Source organism: Eptatretus burgeri, chromosome 18 (genome assembly GCF_056783735.1).
Source record: "Eptatretus burgeri isolate ZD-2024b chromosome 18, Ebu_testis_v1, whole genome shotgun sequence".
Lineage (NCBI taxonomy): Eukaryota > Metazoa > Chordata > Myxini > Myxiniformes > Myxinidae > Eptatretus > Eptatretus burgeri.
In genome coordinates, this window is record NC_140978.1 from 33665344 (window position 1) to 33678969 (window position 13626).

The 13626-nt window shown below is 43.9% G+C and overlaps 1 protein-coding gene across 4 annotated transcripts in view; it reads left to right on the forward strand.

The window, feature by feature from the left end:
- The window catches only part of LOC147008854 (ERC protein 2-like), a 498963-nt gene that overhangs the window by 135811 nt on the left and 349526 nt on the right, over positions 1-13626 (forward strand). The window lies entirely within an intron of this gene.

Consider the following 13626-nt stretch of genomic DNA (forward strand, 5'->3'; position numbering starts at 1 on the left):
GTGAGGGGAGAGGAAGGAATGGGAAGGCGACGTGAGGGGAGGGGAGGGAAGAATGGGAAGGTGAGGGGAGGGTAGGGAATGGGAAGGTGAGGGGAGGGGAGGGGAGGGAATGGGAAGGCAGCATACCAGGGCATTACCGGGGCAATACAACACATCTAACCAGCAGTGTTTTCCTTCTAACCGCCGTGTTCTTTATAAAACCAGGCGGTAACATTTAAAAATCAAAACTAATGCTATTTGGTAAAGGCCTGCCTGCATGCAGTCCGCCCACACATTCATCCCCACCTCGTCCCCCCATGCCTCCCCACCTCCCCCTCACATTCCTCCCCACCTCCCCCCCCCCACACACACACACACATTCCTCCCCATGGTCCCCTCCACGCATTCGCATTCCTCCCCACACATTCCTCCAACCTCATCAGGTTCCATACTAAATGTGCACGCACACCGGCAATTTACTCAACCTTTCACTCGCACCCGTGCATGGATTTCCCCACCCACACCTGCACAGTGACATGTCCTGCGTGGCTTCAAGGCTTCGGCACTGCAGAAGTACATGGTTCACGAAACATTTGCTGCATTTACTCTTTTTCTGTGCCCTGGATGAGGGGAAGAGCCAAAAGTCAAATCAAACGAGGCTATTGGTGAAATCAAGCTTCGCCATTTGTCCATCGCGTTCATAGCCACGCCCCGCGAGGCCCTGAAACTGAAATATGGTACAGTTACTCACCAACATTGCCACACGTAGGAGCCCCGACTTTAACACGGGGCCGTGGTTTTTGGAGGCGCTCTCTGACCCTGAGCATGCGCTGGCCTCCATTCAAATGTGAGATTTTAGGGAAATCCCTGCACTTCCCATATGTCTTCAAACAAGCTCCAGCACACGTTCACGCTTCGAGTTTTGCCACGAAATAACCCGACCGTTGTCTCCTCAGTGTCCCTCAGGGCTGTGGTGAGTGTTCGATGAATATGTGGCATTTGCGGCGGTTGTAGAGAAGTAGGAGTACATTGTGGTATTTGTGAAGAGATTGTAATGTGGCGTTGTTGCGAAGAGGTGGAAATTCCTTGTAACGATGTCGTCAATAACGAGCGCGTTTGTAATTAAAATGTAAGCATGAGTTGTTGTGGGTATTTTTGGTAGTCATACAAAATGGTTGTGGTGAGCATGGTACAGTATGGTGAGCAGAATGAAGGTCTGAGGTGAAATCACAGTTAAGAATTGGTGCACAGTTTGAATATAAAATTGGTGCGCAGATGCACATGCAGCACTCACTGTGCTGCTTGCTTGGTTTGCTTGCATGTTTCGTATGAGAGACACAACGTGGGGCAAAGGAGTGGAAGAAGAAGCACGGAGATTGAAGATTGGAGACCTAACTAAAAGAGCCCTATGCAATGCATATTTCCCATTTACCCACTATACATATGGAAAGGGCGAACGAACATGCATACTATTGAAACTCGCATCTGTTAAAGACAAAGTCTTCGATATCCCCCGCCATAGTAAATGAGGATTAACAAACTTATATTCACTAAGCGTGTGCAATATGTATGTGAAGTTTCCCCTTGATCTGACCAGCCATTCTGGAGAAGATGTTTGAAGGTTTTAGGGTAAATTCAATATGACCGCCAAACCATGTGACCTATCAATTAGAAATTAACAAACTTCTGAAAGGATGTCTGGGGAAAGTGTATGTGGAATTTTGCCCCAATCTGTCCAGCCGTTCTGGAGAAGAACATTTTTAAAATTTATTAATTTTCAATCCAAGATGGCTGATGAACCATGTGACCTATGACATCATACATTTAGATTCTGCCTCCAATCCTCCAGTGGAATACGTGTGTGAAGTTTCGTGATAATCGGATGAGGTGTGTTTTTCTATCCAAGATGGCCACCAAACCATGTGACTTGTGACATCATAGTTTTTACTATGTATGCAGACATGATGGAAGATGATAGTTGCAAATTTTTGCTTCGTTAGGTTATGTGATTCCAGAGAAAACATTATTTAATATTTTTCTTGAATCCAACATGGCTGCCAAACCATGTGACCTATCAATAAGAAAATATCAAAAGGCACCAGCTCACCTCTTGCTTGACATGTGTACCAAATTTCGTAAATATATCTTGAGGGGATTTGTAGTTAAGCTCCAGAAACGAAATGTGACGGACGGACGGACGGATGGACGGAACCCATTTCTACATTCCCCGCCAACTTCGTTGGTTGGCGGGGGATAATAACTATCATGGGATCTCTGCATGTTGTACACAATTGCCTCATAGGCATGCGGTTTTCCAGAATCACAACAATATGAATGTCCCAGCCACCTGGGGATCATTGATTTGGTGAGAGCTGGTTGGTTGAGGTTTTGACCAATTGCGGGCAACCTCTTTATATCACGATTTCACGATTTCGTTTTCGCAGGGCTTAATTTCGACCAATTGCGGTTTTTGAGATGAGTTGTAAATTATCTTGCACCACGAGCCTTTTTTTGTTTCGCGCACACCGTTAATAATGGCACTGAAGCGTAAAACGATGGACAAAAGTGATTTTATTTTACGTTATTTTATCCCTGGTTTCCAGAGCTGCAGAACTATTTATAAAAGAAACATCGACAGATTACAAAGGGAAACAATTTTAGAGATTTATAGGGGAGCAATGGTGAGGGCTTTAGACACATTACAGAAGGGATGAGCAATGTTTAATCTGCTTTTCAATGTTTAAATCACATTAACACAGCAGGAGACTTCATCACAAAGCCAATTTATATTTCTTTTACAAGTTTATTACCGCCGCCACTGATGGTGGATCGAGGTTATGTTTTCACCCCTGTTTGTCTGTCTGTCTTTTTGTTTGTCTGTGAACAGGATATCTCAAAAAGTTGAACACAGATTCGGATGAAACTTGGTGGACAGATTGGGTGTGTGACAAGGAAGAACTGATTCAATTTTGGTGAAGACTCGAATCGGGATCCAGATCCGAGAATTTTTTAAGTGATTATTCACCATTGAGAGATGGGGTCAAAAACGATATATAGCATGATATTTCTAAAAGTTGTGGACAAGGTATGACAAAACGAGGTGGATGAGTTGGTTAGGTGACAATAACAAGCAGATTCAATTTTGGTTTTGGTCCGGATCCAGAACCAGCTTATCAGTGGGATACAAAACATAAACTATTCAGCCGAGCGGAGGTACATGCTCCACTGAGTGCCATACCAGTTTCAATTGTGATGTTTTTATTTTTGGCAGCTGCCCACCTTTCTCTATTTTCTCGATGCACAGGATCCGAACCCCCTATTCCCATTCGAAATTGGTTTTAACTTTCGTGGTTTTGAATATTATGGCATTTTACAGGAAGGTAACCCTCACAATATTTAAAGGTTTACTGTCTGAACAGATATACGTCGTAGCCACAGCACGTACAATGCTGAATAATACAACTTTGGTATTATTCAGCATGTGGATGTTGATGTGGATTTTTTTTGCATGTGGATACATGCATTCAGCATTATACTTGAAGTAATATATATAAATGATGTAAAGAATGCTCTCCTCTTTGAAGAACAGGAAGAAAGGGGGAGTGGAGAATTTGGGGTTGGCAAGGTTGGGGGTATGGGGGGGGGTGGATGGTTGAGGATTTGGAGTTGGAAGGAAAGGTTGAGGACTGATGGTGTGATGGGAAGGGGTGTTTGAGTAAGTGTGGTAAGGAAATTGGGGGGAAGAGTTGAGGAATTTGGGTGGGGAGGGTGGGGGGAGGGTTGATTTAATCAAGCAACATCTTTTGGGAGCACATAGGGGGATAATATTTAATTCACATGATAATTAATCAGAATAAAGATCAATTACTGCACCATCGTCCCAAGGAGGAAGCCAGACATAACAACACACACACACACACACACACACACACACACACACACACACACACACACACACACACACTTGCATCTATACATACGTACATATACATACACATGCAAACACATATATAAAACCACACAAACACGCATATATTTTATACTGCAAAAGACTTACAAAAGCTATGTTATTTGAAGTTATAACCTTAACTTATAAGCAACTGCCAGGGTCATCAGCTGGGCACCGTTCTTCAACGAGGTTTCGATCCTTTCAGCCCAAAACTTCTCCAAACAGCGGATCCACAACCCCAGTCGCAGGTCCACATCAGTAGATTATTCAACATCAATGGACCCACAACCTCAAAGTTGTGTCCAGTCAGTCAGTCAACATTACAATGAAATATCCTTATTCAAACTTATTCATTTACTACTTTTATTTAGAGTTTTACTTCATTTGAATAACTTTAATCATACACCACTTTATAGGATAATATATTAAGTGATAAACACTTTACCTTGTACACAAGTCCATTACACAGCACCTCCATCGAACATTCTAACCATAGACTCTAATTTGCATAACATTGAAAGTCCGGGCCTCGACTTATTCTCAGAATTGACTTATCTATGTTTCAAGACATTGAATTGTATAAATGAAAAAAATTTGCAAAGTGTGATCTGAAATATTGTGTATGAGTCTGAATTTATGACACACTTGCATAACCCGCGCTCTGCGCGACATGTTGGGGTGGGTGTGTTTGAGAAAGGAACTGATGCAGAGTATCAGTAGTAATTATACTTTAATGCAGTAAGTGGAATACGATTTCACTGTTTCAGAACCATTTTATTTACTTTTTTTGTACCATGCACCTCATATGGTCTTTGAGATAATGTAAGCCGAATATCACGTTACTCGAGCGCAGAACAAAGTCGAAGATAGCGCGACACGAAACCACAAACTCGGAAATAATATATAAGATTACTGTAAGTTTCCACTTAACTTTGTGGATGTGTTCCGAGAAAGTGTGATTCTCCCCTTAAGAAAGAAAGTGCACAAGAAAGGCAAAACGATGTTAAGCAGATGAGATATTCTGATGGTTGATGCACGTCATGTTATAATGGAGGGAGGGGGAGAGATGCATTACCAGTACACATTTTCCATCATCCTAACAACTTTAACCTCACTTAACCATATATTCGAGATAAATATGAAACGAATCAATAAAGAGCAAATTAAATACACAAATGCACAATTGAATGAACAGTTACAGGGATACTCAGCAAAATGTATCTCCAAAATAGTTTGTCGGGATGAGAGAGGCGCGGACGTGGAGTAGATGGGTTATGAGGAAAGAGATCAGAACCTTATGTCTCAGATGGACTGCTGAAATAATTTGTAGGCTGGAAAGGCAAATGAGAGGTAATCCCCGAGTGATATGGTGCTCCCCTCGCCATGATCAGGCTTTCAGGTGAGTCGCTCAGCAAATCTAGAATGGAGGAATCTCCGATGGAGCTATTGAACAGGCCACATGGTGAAACCGGAGTGGATAAGTTGTCACCAAGGTTCCGAGGGATTTTTGCGATCAGAGCACCGGGGAAATACGAATACTACATTTGTACACAGACAGATCTTGCGTTGAGAAAAATCAAGAAGGCTAATTGTGGCCGCAAAGCTAGGTGGACAAACAATGAGTGCTTGTATTATAATTAGTGTCAGGTGTCAATTTTTTATTGTTCTTAAGGAGTCATGAACTTCGACAAAATGTGATGTGTTATGAGCCAGTGCTGCATGGTGTTGATTCTGTAGCTTGTTTTAAATACGGTACCTCTGTATGATAACAAGCATGTTAAAAAACTATTTACATTCCTCATTCATCGGAAAGGTCGTCCCACAAAGTAATTCAAATAATATGCACAAAACAGCTCATTAATATCCATGATACTGGAAGTACCGTAGTTAGCAATGTGTTGTGAGTGTCAGCGAGGAATTAACACCCGTATTGTTCTGACGAACAGTTTTTCTGACTATCGTAGTTGATTTTGCTTTGTCTTATACTCTAAATTGACTTATCTATGAATAAAGGAAAGACAAATGGGAAAATTATCCAATTCGACTTGTACTCCACAACGACTCTTAGGATGAAAAATATGGTACGCAATGTATGTATGTACATCTCAAAATTATAGAGAAAAACAGGGCTGGCCAAATCTCCACCATATTTTGCATATGTGGTGGTAGTACCCAGGGTCAGGTTGTCGACACAAGGAAAAAAAATCCCTTCCCCCTCCCCCCGCAGTGGGTATGATGGGCTGAATGGTCTCTTCTTGTGCCAAATTCCTTGTTATTCCCTGTTGGTATGATTCCCAGAGGGATGCATTAAGTGTTTAGTCTTTGTGTTCGTTGTGTCATGCTTTCTGGAAAAAAAAAAAAAACGTTTTCTTTCATTATGAGACAGAATTTCAAGTGTTAACAATTGGCCAATATTATGAGTTGGCTATACTGGGAACCATCAGCGATCTCCGATCACAGCCATCTAGTTATTGTTGTTGTGGCATTGTTTGTACTGATCGCCTTGAGGAAGGTATGTTGTGTTTGTGTATTGGTGTTATCGTCTTTGTTTTTGGAACTCGTACTGGTCTGGGAATTGTGCTTATAACTATTTTTGCATGTGGATACCATTGTTGATACATACATATCTCAGTCAGTATTTGTGTGCCCTGGCATATCGACGGTAAATGTATGATATGACAAAATAAACATTAACAACATGGTAAGATGTTCTGAAACTAAGTTTGTATATACATGGAGTCTAAGATCTTCACCTAATTATTGCCTCCTCAACGTTATCAAGTCAGCTTCTTTGATTGCAAATATTTTCCTTTCTTTTATCTTGAAACAATTGCGCCAATTTTGATCAAACAAAAATATAAACCTGCATTCATACTCTTTCAATCCTTCCACTTCTCTCATGATAGAACCTTTGTTATTATTACTAGAAATCACTTGCTTTCTCCGGGAGCGGCCAGGGATGGTCATATTATCTTTATGATTGTAAATACCACAACAGTATACCCACCTATGGGCAATCTTGTTCCAAGCATGCTCCACGTTATTCTGATGCATACCTTTATTTGGGTGGTGTATAGGCAACTGACAGCTCTGTATAGGAAACAAGCTCAAATGAGCTAAGATCCTCGTACTCTTAATGATGACGTCATAAAAACGAATATGACGTCATTGTGATGTATCAGGTTTGCGATAAATTGTATGTGCTAATGCCCGGCTTGATTCCCGCAAACAGAATTCAAACAGCTTGCCGAGTTTCGGAGATAATGGTATAGGTGATTTCCATTAGCGGAGATATTATGACGTCAACTTTTTTTTTCTAGGAAGAATTTCCAAAATCGGAGATGGTTACTGCCTGCGCGTGGGCTTTCTGCATATACATGGCAAGTTTCACGAAGATCCGATGAAAACTGTGGGTTGTGAAACAAAAAATGTCAAAAAAATAGGAATGACATCATAAAATTGATATGACGTCATAGTGATGTATCATATGTGCGGTAATTCATCTCTGCTAATGCCCTGTCCGATTCCCGCAAACAGAATTCAAAAAGCTTGCCTAGTTTCGGAGATAAATTTTTCGGCGATTTCCATTAGCGGAGATATTTTGACGTCATAACTTTTTTTCTCGGAGGAATTTTCAAAATCTGAGATCGTTACTGTCTGCGCAGGGAATTTTTACATATATATGCCAAGTTTCAGGAAGTTTAGATGAAAACTGTAGGCTGTGAAACAAAAAAGTCCACAAGAACAACAACGTGAGTAAGACTTAGAGATCCTCCACGATGATCTAAAAATAAATAACCCGACTTATGTGCATGAAGCAGAAACATACCTGCCACTTTTAATTCAAAACATCTCACAGTGCTGGAAAACGTGGGGACAGATCGAATACTGTACTGTAAATGGCGGAGACTTGTAATACCCTTCCCCACCTGGAGGCGGCACGACACGATACACTTTTACAAAGAGAATTTGCATTCCACCCCCTTCCCACCCAAAGACCACCGGCAAAGATTTAAAAAACCCGTATACACTAATTGAGGTTATGCTGATCCTCTGTAGCAAGACTGGATGTAATCGGCCCTGAACTGCAGGAGGAGGTGTGCGACAAACAGATACAAACACCGGTCCGTGAATTGTGGTCAGGATTCCTCTTCACAAGCCATCGCAATGTATTCTTATTATTTTTATTAAAATCAAGAAAATATTAGAGGATGTCTGGAAAACATAGTGATGACACTTTTGGATAGAACAGTATTATTGGACAAACAATTTATAGAAAGAGTTACCTGATTTACAAAATATATCTACTGTAATAAATATAGCTTGTGTGGCTGTAGCTATGTCGCCAATATTCACTCGTCGATTGGTTGTGGCACTGACCAATTGGGTGTTATCGCGTTTATCCATGTCAGCAAGCAACGGTCCATCGAGGTGGTGCAGCATCTTTATCACACGCTTTCCTCACCTCATGTTTCCCCACCTCGTCACTCATCGTATTCTTCTCAATTCTTCCATCTTCAACAGCAATGATTACAACACTGATGAACAAATCATCTTCCTTTATCTTACAATATTGAGTATGATATGTTGCGATCAATAAAATTTCTTTCCAAAATGACTTAAATTAGAAAGTGCATCTCCATGACTGCACCGCAGCACATTGCCCACCGAAGGTGGGCCGAGAAAGATACTCCCCCACGGAGGGTGGGAGTGCCCACTCGTGTGGGTAATGCATGTACCAAATTAGACAATTTTATTGAAAATCAAGATCGGATGATAAGATGTAAAATAACAACAACAATAGTTGCATATATGGAATGTGTTGAAATTGCTTGTGACCCCACACTTGGTGGGAATTAGACTTGTACAAGATGGCATTATGACACGATTTCACTGCACCTTTGTGTTGTAGATTCTTCAAGCATTGGTTTTCTCGGTCGGGTAAGATGTGGCTGTGTAACTTCTGGTGCCTCAAGCACCACATATTAATTGGTTGGAGATATATTCACGTCGGAGGACTACTACGTCGGAGATATATTCAAAGGGCGGAGGAGCTCCTTGTGAGCCAACGGCCATCCATATCTAATGCCCAACTGTGTCTGCGGACGTCCTCCTGCAGTTGGGTCACTTCTTATTAGGAGGTTGGGGGGCAGGATTTGCACTCCGGCCACCGTAAAACCCTTCATTCCGCAAAACGCAAAAACGCAAAAAAATCTGAAAACCCACTCCATGGGAGTAGCTCCTGTGCAGCTTCCCTTCGCAGGGCAGCTCAACGGATGACGGGATTGGGGCAAATCCTTCGGGACCTCCAATCTTTGATGATAGGAGGGAAACCACGGGGTAACATCCCTGGGTCAGATTGCGGGAGAGTGTGTCGGAGTGGTGCTGAGGTGTCGTCTACCAGATAGCGTTCTCCTTGGGTTAACCTGAGGCGGTCCCTTCGGGTGGGTGCCTGGAATGTCCTATCCCTAAGAGAGGATGATCACCTGTCTCTGTTATCATCTGAGCTCAAGCGTTTGGACATCGGGATTGCAGCTCTCTCTTAGGTTCGGAGACCGGATTGCGGCGAGATAATGGTGGGTGGTTACACCTACTATTGGTCTGGTCGCTCTGATGGTTACCATACCCAAGGAGTTGCTGTAGCTGTGTCCAATAAGCTGACCCCAATGATAATTGAGGTAACACTGGTCAAAGAGTGTATTATGAGATAAAGGATTCGCCACTCCTTAGGTGTCATTTCCCTGGTCTCTGTTTATGCTCCGACTGAGGCGAGTGATCTCACCATGAAGGATGCATTCTATGCCACACTCGAGTCTGTGGTTGATCAGTGCCCCAGACGAGATACACTTCTAGTCTTGGGGGATTTCAATGCATCGACTGGAACTGATAGGGATGGTTATGAGGTGTGTGTTGGTCCCCATGGGTCAGGAACTATGAACCAGAATAGCACTAAGTTCCTTGACTTTGCAAGAAGTCATGGACTTAGGGTGGCTGGTTCATGGTTTCAGCGCTCACAAGATCATCGCTGGACTTGGTATTCCAACGCTGGCGGTGTGGCAAAGGAGATTGACCATGTCCTCATTGACGGTCGTTGGAGGATGATCCAGAACTGCAGGGTCTCACCTGAGTGGTCAGTTCCTCAATACTGACCACAGGCTTGTTGTAGCAACTCTAAAGCTGCACCTTAAATCCTGGAGAATGGTATCATCCCAGCATAGGCTGGATGTTGCCAAGCTCAGGGATGAGAGAGTAGCTGAGGAGTTTGCGAACAGGCTGAGTGGACACTTGGGGGGTCTGGGTGCTTTGGGGGTCCTGAAGAGTTGTGGAGTGCCTTCAAGACCACCGTCCTTGATGTTGCCGGTGGATGCCTTGGAGCTCACCGCAGGGCAAAGAAGAATTTTGTCTCTCAAGGGACACTGGATACCATTGACCAGAGTCACAGGGCCAGGCTGAATGGCAGAGCTGAGCTGTTCAGGGAGCTGAGGCGTAAAACTGTACGTGCACTGAGGGTGGACAAGGAGGCCTATGTGCGAGGAATCTGTGAGGGGGTAGAGCATCACCTGTGGACAGGTGATTCTCGTCCCACTTACAGGGGAATTCGCGCATTACGTTCATCCAAGCCCATCCCTCGGAGCACTGCAGTTCGAGCAGAGAGTGGGAGGCTCTTGACAGAGGAGTCTGAAGTGAAGGCCCGCTGGGCCGGTTACTTTGAGCGGTTGTACCAGGCTGATCCCCCAGCTGTCGAGTTGGACGTCAAGGGTGTTACAATCCCTGTTGCTGACCCTCGAATCAACTGTGGTCCACCTTCGCTTGTGGAAACACGGGCTGCGGTGAACCAGTTGAAACGGGGCAAAGCTCCAGGGATCTGTGGCATCCATGCCGAGCTTCTCAAGGCTGGTGGAAATACTGCACTCGTGTCGTTGCATGCAGTTTTGTGCTCTGCCTGGAACACAGGCATCATCCCAACTGACTGTAAGAGGGGCCTTGTTGTCCCTCTCTGGAAAGGGAAGGGTGATCGCCAAGAGTGCAACAACTACCGAGGGGTGACGCTGCTCTCAGTGCCGGGCAAGGTCTTTGCTCGGATAATTCTTGATAGGGTTCGCCACCATCTGCTTGAGCACCAGCGTCCAGAGCAGTCAGGCTTTACACCAAAGAGGTCAACGATTGACCGTATCCTTGCACTTTGTGTCCTCACCGAACGCAGGCGAGAGTTTCGGGAGGAGCTGCTTGCAGCCTATGTTGATCTCTGTAAAGCGTTCGATTCAGTGAATCGGGATGTCCTCTGGAGGATTCTTGGTCTTTGTGGGGTGCCACCAAAACTGATCGATCTGATGTCTGAACTCTACTCTGGTACTGAGAGTGCTGTGAAGTGTGGTGGTACCATCTCTGACTTATTTCCAGTTGTTACTGGAGTTCGTCAGGGATGTTTACTTGCCCCCACACTTTTCAGCACTTGTATGGACTGGATTTTAGGGAGGATGTCGGAGAGATCAACTTGCGGTGCGTCGTTTGAGAATGTCAAGATCTCGGACCTTGATTTTGCAGATGATGCAGTCATCTTTGCGGAGACTTTAGACATCCTCTTGGGGGCCCTTGAGGTGCTGAATGAGGAGTCGGAGCCATTGGGATTACGGGTTTCTTGGGTCAAAACTAAGATCCAGGCTTTCGGTGACATCTTGGATGCTGCTGTCCTGTCTGTGTCTGTTTGTGGTGAGGATGTTGAGGTCATGGAGAGATTCACTTACCTTGGCAGTGATGTTCATGTCTCTGCTGGCTGCGAGTCAGAGGTCAATAGACGTCTGGGTCGGGCCTGGGGAGTCATGGATTCACTGGATCATAGGGTGTGGCGCTGCTGGTACCTGTGCGGGAGGACGAAAGTCCGAGTCTTCAGGTCCTTGGTACTTCCAGTCTTGCTCTATGGGTGCGAGACTTGGACTCTGACCAAGGATCTGAGACGGAGACTTAATTCCTTTGGTACCAGGTCTCTTCGGAGAATCCTTGGCTATCGCTGGTCGGATTTTGTGTCCAACGAGCGGTTGCTGAGAGAGACTAGGATGAGATTTGTTACCTGCATAGTCCGTGAGCGTCAGTTGCGGCTGTATGGACATGTGGCTCGTTTTCCTGACGCTGATCCTGCTCATCAGATTCTCTCAGCGAGGGAGTCTCATGAGTGGAGGAGGCCAGTGGGCCGACCACGTGCCTCATGGTTGCAACAGGTTAACCATCATCTCAAGGAGATGGGGATGGGCCTGGCATCTGCCTGGGGGATGGCCAGACGGAGGCCGCTGGAGTACCGGCGGAAAGTGGACGCAGCGACGCGCTGTTCTGGCACATGCTCCCATACCTGACCTGATCTGGAGGACTACAATGAGATGACAATGAGCCTCAATATTGAAAAATTTAAGGAAAAGTGGAATTCAATTATTGTTGAAGAAATGCAACAGCTCAAACTTACGACTTGGATGACTATGATTACTACTACGATGACTTTAGAGACCCCAAATCTTCCCACCCACTTGTAAGGTTGGCTGAGGAATGTTTTTTTTTTGGATCAAGTGTTTCATGAACCACATGGCCATGCCTCATGTTTGACTGAGGTGGTGCAAATTTGTAATTTCTTCAGGATGCCAGTGATAACTCACCAATTCTTCAGAAAATGCACCCTGGGATCTTCACATCCAGACCAGCTGACGCCACCATGTGTGGTACACCCATCGAAGGGACTCCGTGATGTTAATTTGTGATGCAGCATCATACCTGATAATCACTAATATAATCGTTTATTAGAACACTGAAATATATTCAACACTGAGCCTGCCATGTACTTTATATTATGCTTGGTGCACATCTGATGTATCATTTCTAAATGCATTGCATTCTTCACTCTTCAAATTCATTCTCAACATGTCAGCAACATGTTGCTTGTTCTGATGTTACGTGACCGTTCAAATCAACTGCTTTTAGCTGATGTGCCTCGAACGGAAACTTGAAGAAGAGCAAGCCGTCAAGTCACATCATGGAGTCTGAGTTTCTGGCAAAACCTCAAAGTATCTTGCGTCTTCTCAAGGCCTTCTGGCCATCTTTCAAGCACTGCATGATTAACTTCAGGCACGGTCACACACTTCCAGAGAGAGGAGAAGGATTGGACCAAACACCAGCTGTCTTTGAAAGACTTCATATATATATATATATATATATATATATATATATATATATATATATATATATATATATATATATATATACATATACATTAATGCAGTGCACAACCAAATCCAAAGTAACAGTGGAAACGAGGGGATACACACAACTTGTGTCCAATTTTACGATGGTTGTCAGCTTTGTGCTGAAGTTATGAAACATGCTGGCATGTTGTCTGTTATCTTTGCTTTCCACATCTTCCATACACTCATGCTCCTGATGTCGAAAGCCCTCTGTCCTCTGCAACATCCTGTTTAGATTTGATCAGAATGCTCTGTCGAGTTCCATTCCATTCCAGAGTCCTGCATCATTGCTATAAGAGTGACCCACCGCAGCCTTTAGCTTGATGCTCCACACAACTGTCACGCCTGTGTACCGTGTAATTTGATTAGCTCGTGCAAGCATCGAAAATAAAGCTTATAGTCTCGACTATTCCATTCTTATCCAAAATAGATACCATAGTTCAGTCAAACTGCATTCCTTGATTCAAGCTTTTC